The sequence below is a fragment of the Lepisma saccharinum genome, unplaced genomic scaffold, assembly GCF_977018435.1.
Source record: "Lepisma saccharinum unplaced genomic scaffold, izLepSacc3.1 HAP1_SCAFFOLD_501, whole genome shotgun sequence".
Lineage (NCBI taxonomy): Eukaryota > Metazoa > Arthropoda > Insecta > Zygentoma > Lepismatidae > Lepisma > Lepisma saccharinum.
The window spans coordinates 43,939-61,793 of NW_028143186.1; the positions used below are offsets into that span (position 1 = coordinate 43,939).

General features: G+C 39.1%; 1 long non-coding RNA gene across 1 annotated transcript in view; it reads left to right on the plus strand.

Moving 5' to 3' along the window:
* Nucleotides 1–910: 910 nt before the first annotated feature.
* Nucleotides 911–17,855, plus strand: part of LOC145982966 (uncharacterized) — a 42,292-nt gene continuing 25,347 nt past the window's right edge. Inside the window, exons 1-2 of the long non-coding RNA XR_014441212.1 lie at nt 911–996; nt 5,366–5,436. This is a non-coding gene — a long non-coding RNA (uncharacterized LOC145982966). The remainder of the gene's footprint in view (nt 997–5,365; nt 5,437–17,855) is intronic.

Sequence of the window (17,855 nt, forward strand, 5' to 3'; positions counted from 1 at the left end):
GTTGTCTTTATCCCAGAAAAGAGGATATTTCCAAATTTTCATAAAAACCCAACTGGACCATTTTTAGGACCCAAAAAAGAGGATTTGTCGAGGTAGAAGTGGATGTCTGGTAACCCTAAACTATTTGCATTGCTGCAACTGTTACATCGAGCCCTCACGAGTTTCTCACTCAGGGTGCACTCCCCCAACCCTAATAGTGGAGTCACCTGTCGCTACGTCACTCCACTTCCATTTGGGATCATCTCCTGAGCGGTGAGCTGTATGTATCAGCAAAATAAATTGAAAGCAAATCCATGACTATGAAGCAATTTTTCGTCTTTCAATTGGGTGATTTCATGTGGAATGACCTAACTGTGCGAGTTTTGTGGCACATTTCACTGTGAAAATTATCTTCATCCCATCATAGGAGATCTGTCAGATTAAAAACCATGTATACTTAAGTTTGGACTCATAAAAATTAACTAGTACACCTACAGAAAAATGAGACATCAACATTTAGTTTTGAATTCTGCTTAATCTATGGTAACCCTATTTTTTCAAGTATGCCTTCAATTTTTCATCATTATAAGAAGGGCCACGTGCATTGAACTGTTGAATCAGCAGGCTGACACTGAATGTGGTGTGGACAGTGCATGCAGTGTTGCCACATTCAGCGCACATTGCTAATCCATTGAATATTAATCTATAAAATAGGTTTTGCAATGAGAGTTTACAGAGGTGATGGGTTTTAAAGACAGCTACAAAGAGCTTGAAAAGAAGGCCAAGGTCGCTTTTCATTGCCTACTATTTTTTTCACAAGTTACTTTTTTAACATATGTCTATTGCTATACCACAACAAATCTATCCATAATACTTGAAATAAAAGTGTTCAATTGGAAATGTGTAGGTAAAACTGTTTCTTTTTTTCCAGGACCATGTTTCCAGAGCTGGATCTCCAAGGACTCCCTGAAGTGGAAGCTGGTTTGATAGAGAGCTCCATAGAGCTTCCGTTTGCTTGTGAGTAGTGGCGTTATTTAAAGTTTCCGACATCACCTAGGCATTGTGAATTAAGATAGGAGGACACTCAAACTAGACTAAAATCTTTTTCCACTTCTTTGAAATTGATTTGAAAATCAGTTGACCATTGAGCTTCCTCTTTTTTGAAGTTCGAAAAGTCATCAGTGAACGCTAGACACAAATGGACAAGAAATGTCTGAGGCTTTCAAGTCATGTATATTATAATTTGCTACAAGGTGTGTGTTTATGAGCTGCAGTGGTCTCGTCTGTAGGGTGTCTGGCTGTCATACAGGAAATCTGGGTTTGATTATATTGGAGTGGGTGATCTTAGGTTGGGATTTTTTCAGCCTTGTCCCCACATAATGTGGTTATGGGGCTCACCCAGCCTCAAATCAATGGGTACCTGAGGGGGGGGGGGGGGCAAAGGAGGCCGGAGCCAAAATGGCCAAGATGGAGAATGTGTCGCATGGCATTTTTGTATACTTGAGAAAGGTATCCGCTGATATCGGTCATTTAATTTCAGTTGATAATTTTTCACTTGTATCAATGCAGCCTTATTGCCTACGCCTTTATATTATTGTTGGGGAAACGTTGTTCAAAATAACCAACAGCTTGGTCTGTTTTCATCTTTCTTTTTTCTCTTTCTTTTTCCAAGTTTAAGAATAGTTTGTGTTGGTTTGTGGTTAAGACATAAATGCTTAATTGTATTTGTTAATCATTTCAGCATTCATTGTCATCTACATTGATTTAGTTTATATTGCTTCACTTTTCTGCCTGGCTAATTGTGTTGATGCATACGAGATGAAGGAAGTGACAATCACCAATACAAGCCCTAGGAAGGATTATCCTTTGTGGTCAGGTGCTAGTGCCTCGTTAACCTGCAAAAAAATACACTCCAGGGTGTACTACGTGAAAGGGAGGTGTACGCTTTAGAGATTACTCCTTGCAACCCTACTGCTGAAGGGTAGGAAATGTTATAGTAGAGACTGGATTTTAAAGGGGGGAAATTTCCTCTAAAAAGGACAAAAAAGGGGAGGAAAGGACTACAGTTTCATTTAAAATATTTTTATTAGAGTGCAAAGATAAACTATAGTCCTTTTTAATTTCCTTTTTTTTTTGAATGTACAGTAAATAATCTTACCATCCATTTCAATGTAATATTCCTTGCAACAGCTTACCACATTTCATAGCTTACTGTCACTTATACTTGGCTTTGCCATTTCACTGACACTCGGTACTGTCGTCACTGTCACACAGTTAAGCTAAAACTATTCTAAAAGACTTCGCAATAAAAGTAAATCTAGCACAACCCAACAGGTGTGCCACTTTGTTGCTTCGTAAGCCCAGATCACATTGTTTCAACAATCGCTGCAACATGCTCCCAACACTCATTGAGGAAAAGTAAGGTAGAAGGCGCTTGTTCTTTCTTTCCTCTAAACTGCACCAAATGGACAATTCTTGAATGTTTTGTTTAGGAAAAATAGTCCTACAAAATATTTGATATCTCGTCAAAGGGACCAAGGGAGATGTTTTTTTAAAAAGAGGGAAGACAAGGAATGTAGGCTGAAAAACTAGTCAATGAAGGAACCAGAAAGGAATGTCTTTAAAAGGAGAAAAAATGAAATGTGGGCTGAAAAAGGGAAGTCAAAACCATGTAATCTTGTTGGTGGAAGATAATTATCAACGCTGGTGTTATTCCATGATCCCTGTTGAAAAATAAAAAAGGACTTTCCTTTAAAATCCGGTCTCTAGATATGGGATATTTTTACAAAGGCAATAGGTGGATTCTCCAGATCCATCGGCACTGGGGAGTTGGGATCAGTTGAAAACATCCACACTTTCTTCATAATGTTTCGCATTGCTTTATTTTTCCAGTTTCAACCATAAAGAAACTAAGGTTGAATACTGATAGTCTTACAAATTCCCACCAATACTGATGCTTGAAGACTGTAACAATAAAACGTTATTCTAAATATTGATCAATGTATAAGCCTGCGGTGGCTCAGTTGGTAACGCGTCTGACTACCATGCTAAAGGTCCCGGGTTCGATCCCCGGCCGGTTCAAATCCGGGAACTTTTCTAACGATGGAAGCGGCCTCGGCGCCCACCCAGCGTCGAATAACATGGGTACCTGGGGGAAACCCTGGGGGGTAAAGGCAGTCAGGGGCGTGATGCTGATCACATCACCCCCACTCACGACCGGATCAAGAAAGTGTGGGGCGTTACCCCCACACCACCTATACGCCTTCATGGCATGGTGCTATGCACAGGGGAGCACTTTACCTTTTACCTGTGTAAGTATTCCTCTGTAAATTATAGGCTTCTATTGACCACAGTTTTGCTTTAAAGTAGAGATGGAACAATATGAAAATATGGCAGATACTGATATTCTGTAGTATAACCACCAGCAAATGAACCTGTGCACCGTTATCGCTTTTGCAATGCATGACAGGGCCTCCCCAATGGTGTAGTGGTAAGGCCGTTACTTTGTAATCAAGGGTTCGATACCAGGTGGAGGCACAGTAGTTCAGATTCCACTTTAAAATGTAGGTGCAGTTCCGATTAGCCTTTCTGTGCATAAAGTAGACTTAAAAACTACAAATAAAACTACAAATCAAAGCAATGAACAACAAGCTGCACTTTGCATCTAAAGATTCAAGGTAAATTCAAAACTTGAAGTTTGCATATTTCTGCCGAAGTGCCATGCGGACCACAAACCCTGCTAAAGTATCAGCCGTGAATTAATTCCAACGGATGCATAGACATCAGTATCAGCTCGGTTCTAAAAAAGAAAACTAATTTTGCTCAAACAAGCACTCGTTTTGTAACACTTCCGAATGTTTAATGATTTATCGCAAGTACTTGTAGGAGTAAGTTGGAAGCTTGGTGAAACTAATTAGCAGAGTTAAGAGCTTCACTAAGCGTTAGTTACTGGAGAAATTACGATTTGAATGGAGCTTGTGGAAGCTGGAATAATCGTTCTCCAGAAAGCAGTCAGGAAGCAATCAATAAGATACTGAAGCACTGGTATGTGTTGACACAATTAGAAATGAAACCATGTAAGAAATGCCTGTGCTCCATTATACATTCAGAATTATACAATCAGAACTTGGCCCTTCATTTCATGTAGCAATGTTTCACCATTTCTCATTCTGCTTGTGTCAGCTCTTTCCTCATTTTCTGGTATTTATTTATTTTGCAGTGTAGCCATTACGTCAATTTGTACTGCAGTTTTTTTATAGTGATTTTGTATTTCACTCATATTTGTATTCCATTGGATGTACTCTGTTTCCCGTAGTTATATTCAGTGTTGTTACCTGTGGAGGATTCAGCCATTGTGAGAAATCTGTATTTTACAGTGCATGTGTGTCATTTTGTAATGTAATAAAATTCATATTGCATGTATGACCTTCATGTATTGTGTATCTTTTCTGAGTGAAATAAAGTGAATGGTTATTCTATAGCGTCTGCATTCTGTGGAGTTAAAAAGCACCATGAGAAATGATGAAACCCCCAGAAGAAAATATAGTGCTTGTTTGAGTTTGGTTTTCAGTATAATTAAGGTTTAAATTGGAGCTGAGCATATAAGAAATAACGAAAGAAATAACGACATTTGTTTTCCTCTAACTGCAAGAAAGTTTAGAAAGTGACACATTGTTGCTTGTAAGCACTGCAGAACAGAGGAACATATGTCGGTGGTGATAATACAAACAATACAAAGCACTTCTGCCTGGAATTGAAGTATATATTTCTGGTATTATCATGTTGCCACTAAAAATCCAACATTGTTTAGATAATATGATAGATATGGAAACTTACTACCGGAAGGCAATTTCTGTTCTTGCATAGGGTATATAGTCTGTGTAGTATAGCAACTCTCATGAAAATACATGGCTAACAACTTGGTCAGTTTACTACTACAAAGTATGTTGTCAGAAAGAGTTTGACAAATTGTTCTGAAGATAGTGCATAATCAAAAAATTGTTGCTGCATCCATTAACTTATGATGATCATCGAAATAAGTGTACAACTATGCAATAAGCAAGGTTTATATTCTTGTCATAAATATGCTTAAAACTTGATAAACGTGCCATATATAGTTTTTGGTACAAGTGTGTGTTGGAGGGATGGGGAGTAGTCAACAAGGTCCTGACTATAATGACACTGAGTTATGCACAAGGTATTATTGTGACCAGAAAAAAAAAAGTAAATTTTTATTATGAGATTGTTCAATGCTGTGCCTATATTTCACAAGTGAACTGTGAAAATAATTTATTCTCTTTAACAATTACTAACATTAAGTGCTGGTTAGTTGACGCAACTTGTCATCGAGAAATAACAAATATTTATACGATGAATGTTTTTGCAGGTTCTCCATTGGAACTAATTCACATGAAATGTGAAGAGTGAGAGATCTACTTCCAGAGGAAGAACAGAAAGGTAAGAGCAAAGCCCTATGTGCATTAATAGTTTTGTTTTCTTCATCATGAAACTCCCTTTTTTCTCCATCTGAAATGTTGTGATGACGTCCCTAAGTGTCTATGTGACTTACGGCACTTGCACGTGGTGTCGATGGTGGAAGTTCACCTTCATTTGAACAATTTCATGAATAGTGTTCACGTGATATTGGCAAGGAATGGTACTGTAAAAGAGTTAACAAAGGTGGTACGGTTTTGCCTAACATTTATACTTATCTCAATACAGTGAACTTGTACACACATTTTGAAAAAAGCATCAGGGATATCTAGATTTTGTGTTTCTTCTGATACAGCAAGTGGAAGTGAAACTGTGAGGCGATGTCTTTTGAAAATATGTAGCAAGTGGAAGTGAATGGGAAATGTTAGTATCAGCTGATGAAAGTTTCAACGTCAGTTTAGATTTTGACTCATGAGATAAAGTGTTTTGGCATTTTTAGAATTAGATTTCTTCCTCCCAGTCATTTGCTTTGAGTTATCAAAAATCGATTTAAAGAAATCTTCGTTAACCAGTTGATGCATTTTAGTGAGTACCTTTAGACTGGCCATACCAGGATAGGAAAGTGTGACTCCTTCCCAAGTGATTCGTTTTGTGCTTGATGAGTTATTAAACAAGATTGTTTTTTCACATCAGAAATGGTCTACAGTTGCAAAGTGTCACAATTGTGCAGTCTAAAGTTGAAAAAATTTTACTGAAGATTGTTAGATTTGATTTTTTATATTTAGTGTCGCTTTCTGTCACTTTGGCAAATTGCAACAATGAGAATGAGTTACATAATGAAATTGATGAAGGGACATGTGCCCAGCCTGGGATTCAAACCCGAGACTCCTGCCATCGTAGCATGCTGTACTAACCACTCTGCCATGGGGGGTGGTGTTTCATGGTTCAAGGAAATTTCTAATTAGTTCTGTGTTTTTGTTGTCATTTTGAAAGGTCTGGTTGTACCGTTTTCTCCAAGGCATTGCAGTTCCTTTGCATGACCAGCCATTGCGATGCCATGCACAGTGCGTCTCCTGGTCTAGTTGTCCGTATAGCTGCGGCCAGCATGCTGGGCAGCTATATCTGCGTAACTCGAACCGCTAGCTATGTAATGAAATAAGCTCGTACAATTACATGGGCAGTTACCATTAAAATGCACACTTACCTTGTTACAAGATTTGTTGGAAATGTTGTCCTCCTGCATCCATACGTTTGCATCTTTTTAGGAAATTTAACTAAGATGCATCAGTGCACACCACAGAGCTTCGTACACAAAATTGGGTTTATCTGTGCTCCAATATCTGTTATTCTGTGATGAAACAAAGCCATGTAAATGGAACCATACTTCATCCACAAAAAATATGCAATGTGGTGGATCAACTACTCTGCCAGTAACATTCTGCAACATCCAATTGCAGAAATCCACTAGACTCTCATGATCCAGTGGTAGAAACTCCTGGACTACGGTGACCTTGTGTTGCTTTGGTTTAAAGGTTGGTAGCTCGCCTCGTGGACAACTTGGAAATGTCTGTTTCTTGTGCAAGGTGCCGGAGGGATTTTTCAGGAGTATGTTCCAATCGTGCTCCAACGTCGTCTAATATCTCCTCAGTTAGCACATGTCATTTCACTCTTCGCTTCTTATCAAGAACGAACCTGGTTCCCCTAAATGTGTTCACAAGTTTCCAAACACTCCTGTATGGAACAGGAACATCTGAGAGTTCTGCTGGAAAACACATTGTAACTTCCCTACAAGAATTCGTAATGACGTAAGAGTCGTATGTAAAAATTAATTGTTTTAAATTGTATGTATAGCATGACATTAGACTGCAGAAAAGCACCAGTAATATGTAAACTAAACCAAAACCATCTGAAACATGTTTTAAAATATGCTTCACAAATACGTGCAAACTGGACACCAGCTGTCTGGATACTGAAGCACTGACGCATTCAGTGCCACGGTCAGCGTAAAGCTGTGGGTCTAAATGCCGACAGACACGCTCAGTGCACTGGCCTCCACCCTGTGGACAACTCGACCATAAGACGCACAGAATTTTTCACTAAGTCCTCTTCCTTAATTCTTTCTGATCCCTTGGAGTGTTTTCTCATTTTTGTGTGTCCATGTTCATGTGACTGCTCCTTACATAATGACAGTATGTTATTAAAGTATTGTACTTCTGATGGTTTTTTAAAAAGTTATGCCTCTTCTACGTCTTCAGATTTGTTGGATCCAACATCGCTCTCACTCCTGTCACGAAAACATATGACGCAATGTCTCCTGTGCACTGCTTGGAGTAATCACTTTCTTAGGTCACACATTTTGGCTACACCTTTACTCGTACACACATGCAGTATAAATGTTTCAAGGTTAGAGTTGTGCATGAGCTTGATCACCCTTCACTTCAGTGTTAATGTCAAAGTTTTCTCTGTCGAGAGGTTTTGAGTTTTAAGTCCACTTTGTGCTCAAATAGCCTAATCAGGACTGAATCTAGTTTAATGCGTAATGTGAACCACCAACCAGGCATCAAATCCAGAATCCCTTGATTACAAAGCAACTAAATTACCAAAAAGCAAAGTAATAAGAATCAAAAAATAATGTGATGGAAAATGTGTCATTACGATATTAAGTGATCTCTGTTGAACTTGATGTAGCTTAAAGATCTATAATGTATTTCGTATTCTCCTAAGTAATTTTTATCATGTATACATTAGTGAAAACTAAACTATCCTATTTTTTCATGCACTGCATAAAATAATGGCCTGCCTAATGCTCCATGAAAGCAGAATATTTGTTTAAAATTGATTAAACTATTAAGGTCATGTACATTGGCTAAATTTCATTTCAATATGATTATATTTTAATAATGGATTATGGGATCACATAATGCAACTCTAGTTTCCTAAGTTGTTTTTTTTAATTCAACAAATATCCAGTTCAATATTCAAGATGTGAATTAAAATATATCAGGGTGCACAAATAATTAACATCAGTGCACTTTGACTAGAAATGTTTTTAAACTAACATTTTGTGTGCTTCACACATAGGATTATAATGCAACTTTTTAGCTCTGTATATATGTTATTAACAGACAACGGATTTATATGTACTAAAAAGGTCTAAGATAGGGAATTAAATATGGGCTTACAATTGTCATTAAGCAAGTGGCTCACCTAACTCAATAAAATATATTAGGCTTAAAATTTATTTTAAATGCCAAATGGTGAATCTCCTATCAGCCCTAGCCACAGATTTATATGGACATTATATGTAAAAATATGGGTAATAAAAACAGCATTTTTGGAGCTTACATACCAAGATTCACGAAGATAATGCACAAGAACTTTGATTTTAGCATTGTATGAATATATGTATTTACATATAAATCCGTTCCCTGGTTATTAAATTTCACAAAAGGGGGAGGGAAGAAGTCATTTTCAACCTGCCATAATTTCACACTTATCACAGGTGATCAAGGTTACATTCATGCTACTCTCGCAAAAGAAGTTGTGCTTAGACATTGTTGTTTTTTAAAACTACCTTTACAGATTATTTAGGAGTATAGGAAATTGTGCATAGACTATTTTTTAAAACAACCTGTACAGATTATGTAGAGGAATACTTTCCGGGCACTTTTTACCTATAGATTGTACACTATTATTTTGCTATCTCAGAAACTGGGTATGATTCATGGTCGTTTCCAGTTTCTGTATACTTACTTTTCTGACACCCCAATTGTTTTACACCTTACTTCTGGCAATCCTTCATTCTGGCCTCTAGTTGATTTCAGTATTGTTTTGCTGTTTGTAAATTTGCATTTGTTATTGATGAGAAATGCCAATACGGCGCCATTCGATTTAGGTACAGAGGTCGTTAAACTGTCAGTCTCTGTTCTCAATTCAGTCATCTACAGTAAGAAAAGAAACTCTCATTCTTAAATTTCCCTGAATTTCACATCTTCATATTGCACCAAAGGTTCCAGGTTTGAGTCTTGGCCTACTTGTTTATTGGTACTTGTTGTGAGTGTACCCTTATTAACTGATCTAAGGATACAGAAAATCAATGTGAAACAAGAAACATGCAAATATAGGGTTATTCATAATCATTGGTGCAAAAGAAAAGCCTGCAGCGAGATTGGCAAAAATGATAACCTACCCAGCACTCAGAGACCAAAATGAATAAAGGCCTCACATTCTTGTCTCTGTGTGTACATGTTCAAACGCTAGTGACACTGTATGTACACTTCTCCAAATGTTACCGGACTGCCCTGAAATATTTCTTCTAAGTTCAGAAATCGTTAACGGGGCAACATAGCTCTTGAGCACCAGCAGAGAGTAGACAACTTTACTACAGGTCCCTTTCAGTGGCGAAGCTAAGGCATAAATACTGGGTAGGCTGAAAAATCTGCTTATATTTTTTTATACAGCAGGTCCATGCGTCGATTCTTCTTGGTTGTAAAAGTATCAATTACTCCTTCCTTGAAGCCTTGATCAATAGAAAGTTCTTTAACCAGTTTTTTTTTCAATGGCTATTTTACTGAGAGAACTTAATCTTTCATTTTTCATTGAATTGCGGAGATAATTTTTTACTCTCTTGAGGGTGTTCATACTTCTTTCGGAGGAAGCTGTTGTAACAGGGAATGTCAAGACCAACTTGATAAGTTGTGTTACTTCTTTGTAGATTGTTTGAAGATCAATGCTAACTATGAATTTTAGAAGGTCTGCAGGAGGTAAATGCTTTTCTTCATCAGCATAGATATTCTTTAAATCATTTTCTAATCGTTCTTTATTGAAAAATGGATACGTGGACAGAAGGTTATTTAATTTCATCACTGGAAAATGTAGTTTATATCGCCCAAAGCTATTTTGGTCTAGCAATTCAACAAATTTTATATTTTCAAGATCTCCAAAACGTATTTCCATTTGTACAGTCAGTGTGTTCAAGATTTTGTAGGTTAAGCATTTGAGAGCCACGAAGTCTTGTTCACTTACATTTATTGCACTGCAAAAACTCTTAGAGTTTTCAACACATAATTTCACAGTATTTTATTTTTATAACATAAATAGACTATGTGCCACACACACACACACGCACGCATGCACTTGAAGTAAATTAACATTCAACAATGCAGCGCGTGAAGCACAACGGGTTGGTTCTGAGGCTAGCCACTTTCACCCAGTGAATCGGCAGTCCCCTCCCTTTACCCTCCCCTCCCACCTACACACAGCTCACGCTGTAGCTGCCTTTTAAACGCGAGGCTTTTCGTCAAAAGCCTCACATTTCGGACCGAACGCGCTCTCGTCTTTCTGGCCTGACTGACGACATATCTGGAAGGATCGGCGGAACCAAACGTTCGGATTACATAGTTTAATTCGTTTTAACGAACTTTGATTGTTACAGGGTACAAGAACATTTTAATTTCAACATTTTTTGGGTAGGCTAAGCCTCAAAAGCCTCATAGGAGCTTCGCCACTGGTCCCTTTACTAGACGAGAAAAACTGGTAAAAGATGTACGTGCTTGGTTATAACATAGTCAGAAACTATATTTGACCAACATATTAATAGAGATCAAAATGGAAAACTTAAATATGACGAATAATTTAATTTCACAGAATACTTGCGATTCGGCATGTTAAATTTGGAATCAGAGAAACTGTTGTGAGGTTGGTAACACTGCACTTGTTAGTGGTCCACCTGGAGGAAATTGCTGTCAAGTTTGAATGCAAAGGGTCATAATTATGAATTGTTTATCCAAATTTGATATAAGTATGCCTTGCAAAGTACTGTGCAATGAGCAAAAGTTAATAATTCTCATAATTTGCAGTGAAAATGTGTTTGTCACATAGAAAAGTGGTAGATAGCGCAGTCATCGGACGTTTCAAGACATTTGCTACCAGTGACATTTTAGAGTATTTGGTAAAGTACTTGCGTCAGTGTCTCTTTTTTCCTTGGAATTAATGTTCGTGGCTTCAAACCCAAAACTCTGCAAAGTTGATTTTTTTTGTGTGTGTGTGTGTGTGTGAGAGAGAGAGAGAGAGAGAGAGAGAGAGAGAGAGAGAGAGAGAGTAAGTAAGTAAGTAAGTAAGTATGGAATTGAGATATGTTGAGTGGGGAGTTTAGTAATTAAGTTGAATAATTTTGTTTCAGAATGTTCGCAATAATTAATTTGGTGTAGAATTTCACGAATGTTCCCATCTGCGTCGCACAAGGAATGTGATGACTAAGCTATACTTCCTGTCTGGTTTCTGAATATTACAATGCATGAAAATCGTTTCAATCATCTGTGTTCGTCTGTTGTATTAAATACGTTTGACAACAGAACAAATGAAATTCCAATAAATGAACAACTGCACCAGGTCATACATCTTTCCCCTTAGAGACATTAAGGAAACTGAATCAGGCAGTGCTAATTTTTTCAGTATAATGTACCATGTAGAACAGTGATTCTCAACCTGTTTTCAGTCCGGTACCATGTAGGGAGGTCTAATTTTTATATTGATAATACTTGTTCCTTCCTCTCTTCAGTGGTGACAAACTCTTGAGCTTCAAAAATAATTTTAACTTTTCCTTGGTCCTGGCATGTTTTAGGGCATCTGACCCACGTTCGATTCCCGGGGTGGTTGATCTAAGGTCGGAATTTTGCCGGTGTTGTCACCGCATAAAGTGGCTCTAGGGCCATTCGGCCTCAAATCAATGGGTCCCTCAAAGTAAAGGCAGCTGGAGCATGGTGCTGATCACATTACCTCCAAAATGGCAAAGATCAAAAATGTGTGGGGTCCTACCCCCATCCCCTAAATGTGCCTTCATGGCATGGTGCTACATGCACGGGGAACTTTAGCATGGTAGCATGCTCGACTTGTGTGATGGGGGTCGTAAGATTGATTCCCAACCACAGCAGAAACTTTTTCAGAAGGCAAAATGCGTTTGATGAAATATTTGTTCAGATTCCTGGCAATAACGTTGATTTCAACCTAGATTTGTAAACCTTAATTTCCAGACAGCTGTCTTAACTGCAGCAGACAATCAGATACCAAGTGGCAGGTGCAGAAACTAGACAGGAAGCATAGCGTATTCATCACTAGAGCTTGGAAGTTGATGACCTATAAATTAAAATTCTTAAAAAAATAACTAAAATACTTTCTGCTCTGAAAATGAAAGATTGATTTTTCAATAATCTAGAAGAGTTGTTGAATAATTTGAAAAAACCTGCTCTTTGGTGATTTAAACTCGTAAACTGATGAAGCAAATAGATATAAGCAGTTAAGTGCTAATTTAGTTTAATTTATTTTTACTTCCAAGGTTACATAAAATACACTGCAACATTATTTTTTAAATAATTTACTTGCTTTCGACCTTCCATGATACAGTAGACAGCTAGCATTTTAAAATACAGTTGTGTTTCACGTACATAAGATTATATGTTTTTTTTAATATTGTGACTAATTTTACTATAAAAAAAGCACAGATGAAAGTGATAGAGGCCAGCAAGGAAACCTCTAACACAAATAATTTTTAGTTTGCTGTAGGAAAAATTAATTTACAACAATTAATTATTTAGTGCATTGCCAAACATTAAAAATAATAATTGTGCTTTTCATTGGGTGAACTTGCTATAAGGGCCATGTCAAGAAATTTAAATGTGTAAGTTATGCTACCAAATGCATTTAAAAATCACGAAACAACGAGGGAGGAGAAAAATAAGCCTTAGAAATGAAGGAAAATGCAACAAAAAAGCCAAAAAATACTGAAAATCACCTAAAAGCAAATTAAAAAAAGAAGAAAAAGTTACATGCAAAAAAAAATGGAAAATAGTTTCCCTTCATCTAGAACCGAAAAACACTGACTGTTATCAGGTTTAGAATTGTTTTGAAGGCTCAGAAGAAAAGATGACTCTTCATCAACTTCTGAGCCCTAGTCATCACATTCTTTGTTTGACCACCAAATACTTTCTGATTGATTATGGGTCATTCCATGTCATATCATCCAGAATTTTGTGAAAATGTCACCCACCATCCCCGATTTTGATTAAATTTGGTATACTTATAGAATTTTTAATGCTGATTACAAAAATGACAATTTTTTAGATTCGTCAAGGGGTTCAGAAGTTACGCACTTCTTAAAATCTCCATGTACACCACTTGCGGCTCCACTTTGAATGACACGCATTAGGTTATAAATGATGGTATCTTTCCTGAGGTTTGCCGTAGAAACTTCAAGTTTCTCTTCTTTTGTTCAAAATAGTGTAAGCTTTCATTTAAATAAGGTTTCAGATGATTGTATTAATAACCTTGTATTTTTATGTATAGTTTCATGTATTTTTTTTAGAAGAATAAATTACTAACTTCAAGAGCAAATTTCGTGCAATGCCCCCCCCCCCTTCAATTTCCCCCCAATTTTATATGTAGGTAGCTCAAAGTGTGTACTAATGCCTGATGAAAAAATTGGGATGGGCTTATCACTAAGTACATACGTATGTCCTTCCATTTGTGTTTTTAATGTCCACTGGATACAGAATATTTTGTGGCAAGAGTTTAGGAAGTTGATGGACCAAGTGGATGCAAGAATTTAATTGCTGCATTTCCTTTTTCCCCCATGGACATTTGAAGCAATCTTACAAACAAGTTTGTTACACACACAAGCTACTACATAACTGTTTAGAGTTGGAATCAGGGAGTCGTAACGTAACGAAATGGAACGGTATTTTCAATTACGGTTTCCGTTACGTTACAACCAGAAACAGAATAACTTTTTTCGTGAACAGAAACGTTACCTCAGGTATATGAACATTACGTTACAGGTGTGCATAACGGTACCGAACCATAACTGATCTGCAAAGCAGTAGGTCGTTAGGTGACGCTTTAACGTTACATCCATTGCCGGCAACCAGTAACGTTACAGGGTAAGAAACAAGTTTGTCACGTATTGACTAGTAACTTTAGTGTGTATGGAAAGTGGTAGTAACGTTACAATTAACCAGTAACTTAATTGAGGCCACGACTGTAAAAACGTTACACTCCTTGCTTCAAAGCAACAACGTTATTGATAGCTGGTATCATACAGACGTTCCGATGTGCAATACCGTGTCCGATGCCGTGTTCCGGATAGAATAACATAGGTCTCTCGTATAATTGTGCTCGTTACTTTTGTAACGTTACAGTTCTTTTCCTCCACAAAAGTCTGTTTCGAAAAAGTGATACACATATCCGTTACGAATAGCAAATACCGTTATCGAAGGCGTGTTCGAAGCAGGGTTTCGAAGCGGAGTGCGGAGCGTACTAAAGGAGCGCTCCGGAGCGATTTCAAAGCGTCAGTTCTACTCCGCTCCTCGCTCCGAAGCGGAGCGTGGGACGACAGCACTCCGCTCCGGAGCGGAGTGGTTACTTATTTTTACATGCACGATCCGATCCGGAGCGGGGCGAGATACAATAGTGCTCTGATCCGCAATCGGAGCATTTGAAGTGCAAGCTCATATCCGGTGAGATAGTTATTTTTATATATGAATGGTGTAACCGCAACTGCTGGTCTAGTCGGTAGGGCGTCTGACTGCAACGCTGGAGACCAGGGTTTGAATCCCGCGGTGGATGATCTAACTTCGAAATTATTCCGGCCTTGTCCCAGCATATAGCGGCTCCTGGGCTAACCCAGACTCAAATAAATGGATAACTAGGGGAAACCCTCGGGGGGGGGGGGGGGGGGGGGTAAAGGTGGCCGGAGCGTGGTGCTGATCACATCACCTCCAAATGGCCGAGCGAGATTGGGAATGTGTCGGGCCCTACCCCCACATCAATGGTTATCTCAACGCTTCACGACTCCAGTCTGGGAATTGGAGTTCTCTGTGATTGACCCTTCTTCAATTTCATCATATCTCATCCTTATCTTAATTTGGATATGAACCCGTTCAAGCAATCAGTGTTGCGGGATTGTACGTTTGCTTATGCTACCTCCCCCACACGACAGCCCTGTTTGTTTTCGTGTTCTGCGCTTCTTGTGTAGGTGACTGACGTCAGTGCTACCGGCTAGCGGATTGGCCTTGTTGTTCCCCTTTCAAGAGGAAAGGTGGAGGAAACTGGCGCGTAGTGTCTTGCTCGCTCCTTGGCAGGTGCATTGCGTCATGACTTCTGCTGTTGTACGTACTTGGCAGACAGATCGTTGCCTTTTCGAGGGAGATGCAGCGTTGCCAATCGTATTAAAAGTGTGCTACACCGACTCTGGCTTACGCGTATTGTTACTTTCTTAAAGAGACGTTTTAAAATATGTGTTCTCTTCTAAAAGTATGTTCATAGTATGTGTGCCTGTGAACTTTGATTTATGGGCATTTAAAATATTTTTTTAACACGGATGGAGGGATCCTTCCGAAACAGTCTCGGTTAGTGGAATTATAAGCTGTCTACAATTATTGCAAACAATGTACAACAACGACAAATAAAATCTTTAATCGTTAGTTCCATGCATCTGAAACCTTGGTAATCATTGAAGGTCTATAGTAGAACTAACTAATTAATTGATTGATTTGCTTTATTTTACTTCGCTTCTTGTGCCACTTTTGGCTAATTTGCGAAGATGAGAATGAGTGATGATATGATGAACTTGATGAATGGACACTCACAAACATCCATGCCCAGCCGGTATTCGAACCCGGAACCCCTGGCGTCATAGCGCGATGTGCTAACCACTCGGCCACAGGGTCGGGCTCGTTTTACATGTCACCCCCTTCCCACCCCAGGGGTGCCAGGAGTGTCTTGGAATTGAACGGCATTGAGAGTGTCATTATTAATCTTAGCGACCCCGAAAACTATTGATTCCACACTAATATCGGTCGTTTTTTATTATTTTTACATGTCGCCCCCTTCTCACCCCACCCCTAGGGTTGCCAGGGGTGTTTTGGAGTTGAACGGCATTGGGAGTATCACTATTCATCTTAACGACCCCGAAAACTATGGATTCCACACTAATATCGGTCGTTTTACATGTCAACCCTTCCCACCCTCACCCCTAGGGGTGCCAGAGATGTCTTACACAGTATTTCTTTCGAGATTGCAAGTGATACGTGTTCCAAGTTTGGTTGAAATCGTTCCAGGCGTTCGAGAGTTATGCCGGAACAAACATACAGTGAAAATTAGCAACCTGAATTCCCAATTACTTTAAACTTTTATCTTTCGCTACATTCAAAGTATCATCATAACCAGCGCAAAGAAAGTTAGATATGGCAATCATGCACCAGCGAGTGTTTTGTTTTGCATGAACACCTGTCTGCCTGTCATCTTCCTCTGTACACGTTGTTTCGTCTTTCCTCTGCGTGCTCCTGGCGTTCGAAAGGTCAAATGGATTCTCTGCAGTAGTTTGACCAATGTTACTCGAACCAATATTCCGGAATAACTCACTTCTCCCACGGTGTGGACTGTAACGTCGGACCGATATGCCGAAGTGCTTAGCCCGAACCAGAAGTCGAACGGAAATGAGTTTTAGTCGCGATCCCTGGTGGCAGGAAATGAGAGTTCCATTCTCTCAACTTATAAAACACAGGTGGCACACCTGCTATTGAAATATATTGTCCCCAGAAGTAGTAGTAGAGTAGTAAAAGTGATAATGAAAATAGTAATAATAATAATAGTAATAATAATAATAATATCGCTCTCTTCACGAAAACAGTCCAGTGAAGATCAAAGCTTCCCCTTGTCTTCTACACACCCCTGGTTCTCCAGGTTTTCCACACTTCTTCTACGCTTCACAGTTGACACATTGCGCGTTGTACGTATGCGGTTGATTGTGCCTTCCCTGGTGTCTTGTGTAAGGATTATTCCTTGCTTATTGGCAACACTGTAGGTGAGTGACGTGATCTTGACTGGACTGTTTCCGTGGCGTTAGCTTTAGTAATAATCAGTTTTATAACAACAATAACAGGCGATGTTCAAATGCCGTACAAATTCCACAAACAAAATTACTAATGTACTCGGAACCCTTGATCGTTAGTTTTCTGTATACACTCGTATTATCCAACCTCGGAGCGCTCCGGAGCGGAGTGGGCAAGTTCTTATAATCTCGCTCCGGAGCGGAGCGTCACACGGTATCGCTCCGCTCCGGAGCGGAGTGAACCATTCTATAAAATTTCGCTCCTCGCTCCGGAGCGGAGCGAGAAAATTTCCAACTTCCTCTGCTCCGATCCGGAGCGGAGCGTGTCAAGGTAGCGCTCCGCTCCAGAGCGGAGCGAACCATTTTCTAAAATTTCGCTCCTCGCTCCGGAGCGGAGCGAGAAATTTTTCGATTCTCGCTGCTCCGCTCCGGAGCGGAGCGGGCTAAGACATCGCTCCGCTCCGGAGCGGAGCGAACCATTTCTTAGAATCTCGCTCCTCGCTCCTGAGCGTGGGCAACAGCTGGAGCGTTGATCCGCTCCGCTCCGAAACCCTGGTTC